This window comes from Haliotis rufescens, unplaced genomic scaffold, assembly GCF_023055435.1.
Source record: "Haliotis rufescens isolate VD_foot unplaced genomic scaffold, xgHalRufe1.0.p SCAF_24, whole genome shotgun sequence".
Taxonomy (NCBI): domain Eukaryota; kingdom Metazoa; phylum Mollusca; class Gastropoda; order Lepetellida; family Haliotidae; genus Haliotis; species Haliotis rufescens.
The window spans coordinates 7,950,896-7,964,036 of record NW_025963935.1 but is presented as its reverse complement, the minus strand read 5'-3'; the positions used below and the strand labels follow the sequence as shown (position 1 = coordinate 7,964,036).

General features: G+C 40.3%; 1 long non-coding RNA gene across 1 annotated transcript; it reads left to right on the top strand.

The window, feature by feature from the left end:
• Positions 1 to 1,188: 1,188 nt before the first annotated feature.
• On the top strand, positions 1,189 to 9,249 carry LOC125383581. Its single transcript, XR_007222828.1, has 3 exons — positions 1,189 to 2,297; positions 8,747 to 8,848; positions 9,154 to 9,249. It is a non-coding gene; the product is annotated as an uncharacterized LOC125383581 (long non-coding RNA).
• Positions 9,250 to 13,141: the final 3,892 nt, after the last annotated feature.

Below are 13,141 nucleotides of genomic sequence, written 5' to 3'. Positions count from 1 at the left end.
AACGACGCAGAGGAAGGTGGATATCAAGTCAAACATTGAACAATACAGAGGAAGGTGAAGACGGAGTCAAACATTGAACAATACATAGGAAGGTGGAGACGGAGTCAAACATTGAACAATACAGAGGAAGGTGGAGACGGAATCAAACATTGAACAATACAGAGGAAGGTGAAGACGGAGTCAAACATTGAACAATACAGAGGGAAGTGGAGACGGAGTCAAACATTTGAAGAATACAGAGGAAGGTGGAGAGGGAGTCAAACATTGAACAATACAGGGGAAGGTTGAGACGGAGTCAAACATTGAAAAATACAGAGGGAGGTGGAGACGGAGTCAAACATTGAACAATACAGAGGAATGTGGAGACGGAGTCAAACATTGAACGATGCACAGGAAGGTGTATATCGAGTCAAACATTGAACAATACAGAGGAAGGTGGAGACGGAGTCAAACATTGAACAATAGAGAGGAAGGTGGAGACGGAGTCAAACATTGAACGACGCACAGGAAGGTGGATATCGATTCAAACATTGAACAATACAGAGGAAGGTGGAGACGGAGTCAAACATTCAACAATAGAGAGGAAGGTGGAGACGGAGTCAAACATTGATCAATAGAGAGGAATGTGGAGACGGAGTCAAACATTGAACGACGCAGAGGAAGGTGGATATCGAGTCAAACATTGAACAATACAGATGAAGGTGAAGACGGAGTCAAACATTGAACAATACAGAGGAAGGTGGAGACGGAGTCAAACATTGAACAATACAGAGGAAGGTGGAGACGGAGTCAAACATTGAACAATACAGAGGAAGGTGGAGACGGAGTCAAACATTGAACAATACAGAGGAATGCGGAGACGAAGTCAAACATTGAACGACGCAGAGGAAGGTGGATATCAAGTCAAACATTGAACAATACAGAGGAAGGTGAAGACGGAGTGAAACATTGAAGAATACAGGGGAAGGTGGAGACGGAGTCAAACATTGAACAATACAGAGGAAGGTGGAGACGGAGTCAAACATTGAACAATACAGAGGAAGGTGGAGACGGAGTCAAACATTGAACTACGCACAGGAAGGTGGATATCGAGTCAACACATTGAACAATAGAGAGGAAGGTGGAGACGGAGTCAAACATTGAACAATACAGAGGAAGGTGGAGACGGAGTCAAACATTAAACAATACAGAGGAAGGAAGAGACCGAGTCAAACATTGAACAATAGAGAGGAATGTGGAGACGGAATCAAACATTGAACAATAGAGGGAGGTGGAAACTGAGTCAAACATTGAACAATACAGAGGAAGGTGGATATCGAGACAAACATTGAACAATAGAGGGGGAGGTGGAGACGGAGTCAAACATTGAACAATAGAGGGAAAGGTGGAGACGGAGTCAAACATTGAACAATACAGGGGAAGATGGTGACGGAGTCAAACATTGAACAATACAGAGGAAGGTGGAGACGGAGTCAAACATTGAACAATACAGAGGAAGGTGGAGACGGAGTCAAACATTGAACAATACAGAGGAAGGTGGAGACGGAGTCAAACATTGATCAATACAGAGGAATGTGGAGACGGAGTCAAACATTGAACGACGCAGAGGAAGGTGGATATCGAGTCAAACATTGAACAATACAGAGGAAGGTGGAGACGGAGTCAAACATTGAACAATACAGAGGAAGGTGGAGACGGAGTCAGACATTGAACAATACAGAGGAATGTGGAGACGGAGTCAAACATTGAACAATACAGAGGGATGTGGAGACGGAGTCAAACATTGAACGACGCAGAGGAAGGTGGAGACGGAGTCAAGCATTGAACAATACAGAGGAATGTGGAGACGGAGTCAAACATTGAACAATACAGAGGAATGTGGAGACGGAGTCAAACATTGAACGACGCAGAGGAAGGTGGAGACAGAGTCAAACATTGAACAATACATAGGAAGGTGGAGACGGAGCCAAACATTGAACAATACAGGGGAAAGTGGATATCGAGTCAAACATTGAACAATAGAGAGGAAGGTGGAGACGGAGTCGAACATTGAACAATACAGGGAAAGTGGAGACGGAGTCAAACATTTGAACAATACAGAGGAAGGTGGAGACGGAGTCAAACATTGAACGACGCGCAGGAAGGTGGATATCGAGTCAAACATTGAACAATACAGGGGAAGGTGGAGACGGAGCCAAACATTGAACAATACTGGGGAAGGTGGAGACGGAGTCAGACATTTGAACAATACAGAGGAAGGTGGAGACGGAGTCAAACATTGAACGACGCACAGGAAGGTGGGTATCGATTCAAACATTCACATCTCTTTTAACCTTACAAGTACTCCATGTTTATTGGCCAGGAAATTGTAATAAATCAATATTTCCCGATATGGACTTACAGCCGTTGGAACAACAGCGCAAGTATTACAATTTATATGGAATATTGAGAGTTATTAAAACGTTCAGGTAAAGTAATGTTTCCCGCCAGATCGATCATTAATGGTTTCACATAGTTTCGGCTGTACATCACTGACGGGACATACCTACAACGTGACTGGCTCGTCACCACGCCCGGGGCAGAATATATATCTCACCACCATTCATCAAACTGATTAGCCATCGCCGCCCCAGGGGGCGCTTTGTAGTTGCCCGGATGGCGGGATTGTTCGCACATTCCTTCACCTGTTTGCTGAGCAAATATTTGGGTGTGTAGGTATCTGAAACATATGTGAGTTTTTCCTTCCAATTAAAGCAGTATTTAGGTCGACTGGACATCAGAGTCCGCCGGGACTCTCCAGCGTGGGACGATTGACTCTGATCAATGAAAACTGACATTTGACCTTGTATGTTATAGGTAGGTGAGGAGGGGGAGAGGGTGAGGGGGGAGGAGGGGGGGGGGGGGGGGGGGGGGGTATTAAAGGATACATGTATGGTATGACAAAGGCTCCGCCCACTAATGCCTCAGCTCACAGTACAACGAGCTGTACTTCTGGCGTGGGATGGTTCATTCATACTGCCTCAGCTTTCACTGGAGTCTCGGTGACCCGACACAGGTGCCCCCACGTGACGGGAGTCATTGCATCACTGCTCCCGCCTCTGAAGTAAACAGGTATTCGCCACAAGCCACATTGCATCACCGCTCCCTTCGCTGATATGGTCTCACAGCCCTCTGTCTTCAACTCAAAAATTGCAGAGCTCTCACTCCAAATTAAACATTATAATAAGATGATCTGGTGTTTCAAAGCTCTCCTTTCAAATTAAACATTATAATGACACGGTCTGTGTTGACAGGGCTCTTACTCCAACTTAAACATTTAAAAGACATGGTCTGCTTTTACAGAGCTCTTACTCCAACTAACACATTATAATGATATGGTCTGTGTTTACAGAGCTCTTACTCCAACCAACACAGTATAATGACATGGTCTGCCTTTACAGAGCTTTACCTCCATCTTACACATTATAATGACATGGTCTGGTTTTTCAAAGCTCTCCTTTCAAATTAAACATTATAATGACATGGTCTGCCTTTACAGAGCTCTACCTCCAACTAACACATTATAATGATATGGTCTGGTTTTTCAAAGCTCTACCTAAAACTAGCACATAATAATGACATGGTCTGCCTTTACAGAGCTCTACCTCCAACTAACACATTATAAAGACATGGTCTGCCTTTACAGAGCTCTACCTCCAACTAACACATTATAATGACATGGTCTGCCTTTACAGAGCTCTACCTCCAACTTAAACATTATAATGACATGGTCTGCCTTCACAGAGCTCTTACTCCAATTTATACATTATAATGACATGGTCTGCCTTAACACCCAGCTAACACACGACGTTGTAGAAGCGGTAGAAGCTGTATTGCGTATGGGACATTTGTAATAGTGGTTGAAGCTGTACTGTGTATGGGACAGTTGTAATAGCCGTTGAAGCTGCACTGTGTATGGGACGGTTGTAATAGTGGTTGAAGCTGTACTGTGTATGGGACAGTTGTAATAGTGGTTGAAGCTGTACTGTGCATGGGACAGTTGTAATATTGGTTGAAGCTGTACTGTGTATGGGACAGTTGTAATAGTGGTTGAAGCTGTACTGTGTATGGGACGGTTGTAATAGTGGTTGAAGCTGTACTGTGTATGGGACAGTTGTAATAGTGGTTGAAGCTGTACTGTGTATGGGACAGTTGTAATATTGGTTGAAGCTTTACTGTGTATGGGATATATGTTATAGTGGTTGAAGCTGTACTGTGTATGGGACAGTTGTAATAGTGGTTGAAGCTGTACTGTGTATGGGACAGTTGTAATAGTGGTTGAAGCTTTACTGTGTATGGGACAGTTGTAATAGTGGTTGAAGCTGTACTGTGTATGGGACAGTTGTAATAGTGGTTGAAGCTGTACTGTGTATGGGACAGTTGTAATAGTGGTTGAAGCTGTATACTTTGTATGGGACAGTTGTAATAGTGGTTGAAGCTGTACTGTGTATGGGACAGTTGTAATAGTGGTTGAAGCTGTACTGTGTATGGGACAGTTGTAATAGTGGTTGAAGCTGTACTGTGTATGGGACAGTTGTAATAGTGGTTGAAGCTGTACTGTGCATGGGATAGTTGTAATCCCAGCTAACACACGACGTTGTCACAACGTTGTGGAAAGGTTGTGGATTGGTAACGTCGTGATATAACGTTGTCACAACGTTATTATAACGTCAACGTGCAACGTTTTTTCACAACGTTATAACAACGTAGCACATTCACGTTGTGAAAACCTTGTCCAGCGGACATCACACAACGTTTTGTAACTACGTTTCTGAAACGTCGGTGAAACGTCATAGAGTTTGCTTCTTGATAGTCATAAAGGAATAGAACTGCTTTATCAAAATCAACATGAATTTGTCAGAATACCAAGGCAGTAATGCATTACCTTTCTATATATTCGGCATTTGAATTTTGATGTCCTAATACGTAAAGTTCCAGAATATAATTGCGTATCTCTATGACAACGTTAGTATTACGTTACATTGTAACGTTATTCCACAACGTAACAACAACGTTGCAAATTAACGTTATGATAACGTTGTGCTTTAGACATTACAACACGTTTTGTAAATGATGTCTAGGAAACCACTTGTAGATCTACCATCTCTTAGATTTATTTTTTTAAACATATATATCTAGCCACGAAGTAATCTGTCTACTAAATGTTGTCACAAGCAATATTACAGTTAAAAACAATTGACGCGCATTTTTTGCGGCGTGAGAGCGACTGCTGAAAAGTTTAGCTTGTTGCCTCGTGAAGTGACGTCAGAATGACGTCACATTATCGCGGAAGATTTGTTGTCACCAGCCATCTTAGTTCAAGCTCACTCTGGATATATTACAACCAAGTGATGGTACATCAACTAGAAGCAGTCTCCGCTTGTTGATATGTTTCTGTACATGCAGATAGTCAAATGATTTAAATGTATCGTATTATTCAGAAGTGGCGGGGTTTAGAATGCAGTTTGCCGGTCACTTTCACTGAGCGTCAGTGTTGATATTAATATTATACACAGAACACGATGTATATAGAGGTGAAGGAGGCCCAAGACTTTTTTCCATATTATTATTTAATGGATACGAGGGTAATTACCAAGGGCAAGCAGTATATGTTTGACCAGAATTCAATCTGGTGGCGTATTGTGGCCGTTATATTATGTTCGGGTTTCGATCATAAGCGTATAGATCTGTACATAGGCCTAACGTATGCATCGCCTACTGACCACTGACAGTTATCGCCATTTCTTCCGTGTTATTTCTGAAATCATTACTATTTAAAGTTTTCTGTACATGTAACAATCTACCAACTTTGATTTTTGTGAAACAATGCGGCTCATTTAGGCCATGGGAAAGGGTGAGTAGATTTCTCTTATACAGCAAAGAGAGGTTATCAAAACAATCGACTAACTGTAGGCTGCTAGTTATATATAGCCCTAGTCCGAAGCGCTCAATGATGTTATGAAAAATTGTATTTTCGGGAAGAGACAGAAACATGCTTGTAGTTGTTGTTTCCGAATCGGCCTAGTTAGCACTGACTGAAGTAGCCTAAATGTGGATCATCTGGTTGTTGGTGTTGTCTATAAAGTTTTATTGTAGCAAGGCGCTTATCATGTGTATTTTTAATATTTCCAAAAAAGAATCAATTCATCATTTTCCTATAACTAGATCTACACCGATTCCCTTCTAATGAAAACGAGCTAAGGTGAAACGAGTCTCTCGTCGCGCACTATAACGGTGTGATTGCGGTATTGTCCTCGCTGGTGATGATAAGCTAGTCGATAGTCAAAAGTTTAATATCACCATTTATTGTCAGTGAGTTAGTCATCGTTTGTTGATTATTAAGGTGAGATAGGTGTAGCCAATGTGCACCAATGAAAAATACTATGAAATTGATAGCAACTATATTCGTTCGGTTTTAGATCTCCATATGTTGCCATATAGGCTTCCATACTACAGAATTATATTAACGGTATTGAACTGTATTATGTTCAATAAACGTAGATCTAGTAACAAATACCTTTCATATGATCTATATAAACAGCGCTGCGATAAAGATGTGAGTCGTAATTAGCTACAATGCCTGTTTAATATATCTGTTCACGTTTGGATTCCAGTTTAGAAAAGGTCCCCAATAAACCATGTTTGTTCTAACATGATTGTGTATCATTGTACTCTGACAGAGGTTATGAGACGTGGCTCACTATAACAATCACTGGTTTGCCTGACCGGTTTGTCAGACCGGTGTTTCTGGAAACCATATTACATTAGGTGTTTTTATTATGATGGTATTCATTATTTTGTTACTTATATCTGTAGCCTGAGATATTTCCGATGGGACGTTATACATTGGGACTTTAGATTTACAGTTTTTCCTAAATTTTAGACAATTATACAATATATGTTATGTAGCACCTTTAGAATACAGTACCACAACTTCTCGTGAGGACGATCTCTACCGTAGGTCACATGTCTCAAGACAAGCAACCAGTTTTAGTGAGAATCCGCCTGACAGCTCACCGACTGAGCTACGTCCACACTGTTAAACTTAGTGCAAATTTACATAGTCATGCCTATGACGTTACGGAACTGAACGACAAGGGTCGAATAGGTGACGGACACTTACGAAAGTTACGGGTAGGCATGGTGTCTCGTGACTTTAGTTGATCCCGATGCCATTTGGCACACTCGTCCCATTCCGTAATCTACAAGATACCGGGTAGTGAGGAATGAGCCGATATGCCGCGAACTGAAAACGGCTCCAGGCGTCAGACGTCAGACGTCGAACTCGCGAGTGCGCATGAATGATATGGTATTTAATAATTCGTCGGGTGATTTTTGTGACAGAAAAGTGTGGTAGGGAACACTGTAAGGATGATGTGGATAATAGTAAGGAACGATGGAGGAATAAGCATGACTAGTGACGACACAACGGTGAGTTCGCTTTTGAATCAGTACTGAAAAATGTACCCGGTGAAAGTGGCTTGTGTGAATAATCCAGGACAGTTTCCAGTAGCCAAAATATTCGACACAAACCATTTCATCCTTTTTACTCGACGTTTTTGTGGGAAGAATATTAGGAGCCGCTATATAATCTATACCCCGGATTATAAATGCACCCGGATCTACTCTGATCGTGAAGGGGTGATTGATCGTAAAGGGGATCCAAGGGGACTTCAGGTAATCTAATAGCCACTAAACGGGTTCCTAACCCTAATGATCGTAAAGGGGATCCAAGGGCTAAGGATAGAGTTCGGGGTAACCTACCCTAACACTGGCGACATTTTAATGTGTTCAGCACCAATATAATATCCCTAATAAACTACATTCTTTTGCATAATGATGAAAATTAATGCACCGAAAAAATCATACATGTATATTAGTTCCCATTTATGATCCAAAGCTGGCTCCGACATAGGAGATATCGCTTGGATTAGATCAAGCGATATCTACACTGTAGATATCTACTAAGGCTAAGGATCAAGCGATATCTACACTGTAGATATCGCTGCAATGAAATTACATCACAATGCTTTGCAGACCATTGTGACGTTACTGGTTACCATGACGTCACAATCAAATGACATTACTAATGGCTCTGCTACTGAAGCTGTCAGTACTTTTTACACTGAAGTCACTGCTAATTACTGTCTACAAATTGAAAAAGTTGGAAGAATGATGTTGGATGATAAATAAAATCTCACCCTCGTGTCTTTTTATATCAAATTTATCAACACGAGTTGATAAAAGTGGAAAAAATTCCGAGGCTTGTCGATATCAAAAGACACTCGGGTGAGATTCTCTATTCATAACCCTTTTAGCCACTTGAATTACGAGAAAAACGAAATAAAAAATATATATCAAATAAAAGTGCTATAAAATACGCCGCCGCAGGCTGTATTCAGTAAACAAATATTCAAAACTCTCCACAGCGCTTGGCGTATTCAATGACATTTCGTGTAGAGATGATAGATCACTGGGAAGAGCTTATGTACACTCGATGACCCCTGACGTCACAGGGCATTGTTTCGCCGGTGTGACTGGCAACAAAATACTACAAATTACGTCATAGGATATGATCACGTGTTTGAAAAGTTTGTGGTACTGTATTCTAAAGGTAGGCCTCTTTTGGGATAGACTATAGATCTATAAATGTATGCTTATTGAATATAGTTCTAGTTTTGACTTTTTTTTTATGTTTTCGTTCCAGCAAGGTGGAAAATGTTACACGACCATTCCATAAGATATCATGAAGAATGTTGAATCATTGAGGAATACACCAAATAAACCCTGGGCTGTGAATTATGTTAACGTAAGTACAATTGTTTACAGTTGCATTCCATTGTCTATATCAATGTTAATTGGTGTTTTTGTGTGTGCTTTAAATGAATGCTAAGAATGTAGATCTATTTATATAAATCTATGCCCGTACCACGTTTTGTATTCAACCTGATTATTGATGTCTCTGAATGAATGTTAAAATTTGTTTCCATCAGACACTTGCATTATACATTATTGTTTGAATATTGATAAAGCCTTATTTCCAAATGAATGTTTCTCGTCATATAGTATCTTTCACATACCTGCTCGAGATTTATTAAGCTATTTGTATTTCAGGGAAGTGGAAGTGAACGCCAAAGAAAGAAGATTCTGTCATTCAATAATTTCGAAAAGTGTATAAATTTTCAATTATCTAAAAATATTAAAATGTCAACACAACTGTGTCTTGGAGTTATTTGTTCAATGGTGACGTCGCATGACTGAAAGCTGAAGTATACTATAGAGATTTGTTTAGAGACCGACCATTTAATATTCAAGGAGGTGGGGACCTGGAACTTTTCTATGGAGATTACATATGTTTTCGGTCACAGCTACAAAGGCAGATATATGTTTTTAATTTAACTCTATCTGCCTGACGATAAGCACCTTGCAACTAGATTTATATCATTTTTGTGGCAGGCATTTGTTTTCACCACTCTGAACCATAATTATTTTTGTCAAGAATTTTCGGTGACAATCTATGTTTTCGATAAAATTCCAGGCCCCGACCCTCCCCAGAATATCAAATGGTCAACACCTTCCCATGTCTGCCATTCTTATTTTGTTTCCTGCAGTACAAGCCTACAGGGTAATGGTGTCTGACTTAATCATAAGTCTCTAGTTAACAGCTCAGTGGTGTTTTTTACATTTTGAACATTGTAAGCAAAACACGATCTAACTGTAAACTGGGCTATTCGACGCCCTGGTTTTAAAACATTGGTAAAGGGTATCTCGAATCATACACATTCACGTGACTAAAGCATATTCTAAAACATTTCCGGAACATGTTTTGGGGTTGTTTTTACAACATTTCAGTGGGGAATGCATGGTCATGAGATAACGTTGTCACAACGTATTTCATCCTTGTAACACAAAGTTATTTTACGTCGTTGTGACAACGTCCATGGTAGTACACAGAATAATATTGTAGGGGGGCGCATTATTATAACATTGCCACAACGAAAAATACAACATTACCACAACGTCAAATACAACGTTCCCTCAACGTAAAAATACAACGTTCCAAAAACGTAAAATACAATGTTATCACAACGTTGTGACCACGTGAATATGACGTAACACAACGTTAGGCCATGACGTTGTGACAACATAAATGGGAGTCCACAGAATAACGTTATATGGACGTAACATCTCCAACGTTATCACAACGTAAACACAACGTTATCACAACGTTGTCACAACGTGAAATTGTTAGCTGGGCAGAGCTCTCACTCCAAATTAAAAATAATGACATGGCCTACCTTTACAGAGCTCTACCTCCAACTAACACATTATAATGACATGGTCTGCCTTTACAGAGCTCTACCTCCAACTAACACATTATAATGACAGGGTCTGCCTTCACAGAGCTCTTACTCCAATTTATACATTATAATGACATGGTCTTCCTTTACAGAGCTCTACCTCCAACTAACACATTATAGTGATATGGTCTGCCTTTACAGAGCTCTACCTCCAACTAACACATTATAGTGATATGGTCTGCCTTTACAGAGCTCTACCTCCAACTAACACATTATAATGACATGGCCTGCCTTTACAGAGCTCTACCTCCAACTAACACATTATAATGACATGGTCTGCCTTTACAGGGCTCTACCTCCAACTAACACATTATAATGACATGGTCTGCCTTTACAGAGCTCTACCTCCAACTTCGCTCGTCACGCCAAAGACCCGGGTTCGAATCCTGACATGGGTACAATATGTGAAGCCCATTTCTGGTGTCCCCCGCCGTGATATTCCTGGAATATTGCTAAAAGCGGCGTAAAACCATACTCACTCACTCACTCTACCTCCAACTAACAGATTATAATGCCATGGTCTGTCTTTACAGAGGTCTACCTCCAACTTAAACATTATAATGACATGGTCTGCCTTTACAGAGGTCTACCTCCAACTAACACATTATAAAGACATGGTCTGCCTTTACAGAGCTCTACCTCCAACTTAAACATTATAATGACATGGTCTGCCTTCACAGAGCTCTACCTCCAACTAACACATTATAATGACATGGTCTGCCTTTACAGGGCTCTACCTCCAACTTAAACATTATGATTACATGGTCTGCCTTTACAGGGCTCTTACTCCAACTTAAACATTATAATGACATGGTCTGCCTTTACAGAGCTCTTACTCCAATTTAAACATTATAATGACATGGTCTGCCTTTACAGAGCTCTTACTCCAATTTAAACATTATAATGACATGGTCTGCCTTTACAGGGCTCTTACTCCAATTTATACATTATAATGACATGGTCTGCCTTTACAGAGCTCTTACTCCAATTTAAACATTATAATGACATGGTCTGCCTTTACAGAGCTCTTACTCCAATTTAAACATTATAATGACATGGTCTGCCTTTACAGGGCTCTTACTCCAATTTATACATTATAATGACATGGTCTGCCTTTACAGAGCTCTTACTCCAATTTAAAAATTAAAATGACATGGTCTGCCTTTACAGAGCTCTACCTCCAACTTAAACATTATAATGACATGGTCTGCCTTTACAGAGCTCTACCTCCAACTTAAACATTATAATGACATGGTCTGCCTTTACAGAGCTCTTACTCCAATTTATACATTATAATGACATGGTCTGCCTTTACAGAGCTCTTACTCCAATTTAAACATTATAATGACATGGTCTGCCTTTACAGAGCTCTACCTCCAATTTAAACATTATAATGACATGGTCTGCCTTTACAGAGCTCTACCTCCAACTTAAACATTATAATGACATGGTCTGCCTTTACAGAGCTCTACCTCCAACTTAAACATTATAATGACATGGTCTGCCTTTACAGAGCTCTACCTCCAACTTAAACATTATAATGACATGGTCTGCCTTTACAGAGCTCTACCTCCAACTTAAACATTATAATGACATGGTCTGCTTTTCCAGAGCTCTACCTCCAACTTAAACATTATGATTACATGGTCTGCTTTTCCAGAGCTCTACCTCCAATTTAAGCATTAAAATGACATGGTCTGCCTTTACAGAGCTCTACCTCCAACTTAAACATTATGATTACATGGTCTGCCTTTACAGGGCTCTTACTCCAATTTAAAGATTATAATGACATCGTCTGCCTTTACAGAGCTCTACCTCCAATTTAAACATTATGATGACATGCTCTGCTTTTATAGAGCTCTACCTCCAACTTAAACATTATGATTACATGGTCTGCCTTTACAGGGCTCTTACTCCAATTTAAAGATTATAATGACATGGTCTGCCTTTACAGAGCTCTTACTCCAATTTAAGCATTATTATGACATGGACTGCCTTTACAGAGCTCTACCTCCAACTAACACATTATAATGACATGGTCTGCCTTTACAGAGCTCTACCTCCAACTTAAACATTATAATGACATGGTCTGCTTTTCCAGAGCTCTACCTCCAACTTAAACATTATAATGACATGGTCTGCCTTTACAGAGCTCTTACTCCAATTTATACATTATAATGACATGGTCTGCCTTTACAGAGCTCTACCTCCAACTTATACATTATAATGACATGGTCTGCCTTTACAGGGCTCTTACTCCAATTTATACATTATAATGACATGGTCTGCCTTTACAGAGCTCTTACTCCAATTTAAACATTATAATGACATGGTCTGCCTTAACACCCAGCTAACACACGACGTTTTAGAAGCGGTAGAAGCTGTATTGCGTATGGGACATTTGTAATAGTGGTTGAAGCTGTACTGTGTATGGGACGGTTGTAATAGTGGTTGAAGCTGTACTGTGTATGGGACTGTTGTAATAGTGGTTGAAGCTGTACTGTGTATGGGACAGTTGTAATATTGGTTGAAGCTGTACTGTGTATGGGACAGTTGTAATAGTGGTTGAAGCTGTATTGTGTATGGGACAGTTGTAATAGTGGTTGAAGCTGTATTGTGTATGGGATAGTTGTAACAGTAGTGGAAGCTGTACTGTGTATGGGATAGTTGTACTAGTGGTTGAAGCTGTACTGTGTATGGGACAGTTGTAATAGCGGTTGAAGCTGTACTGTGTATGGGAC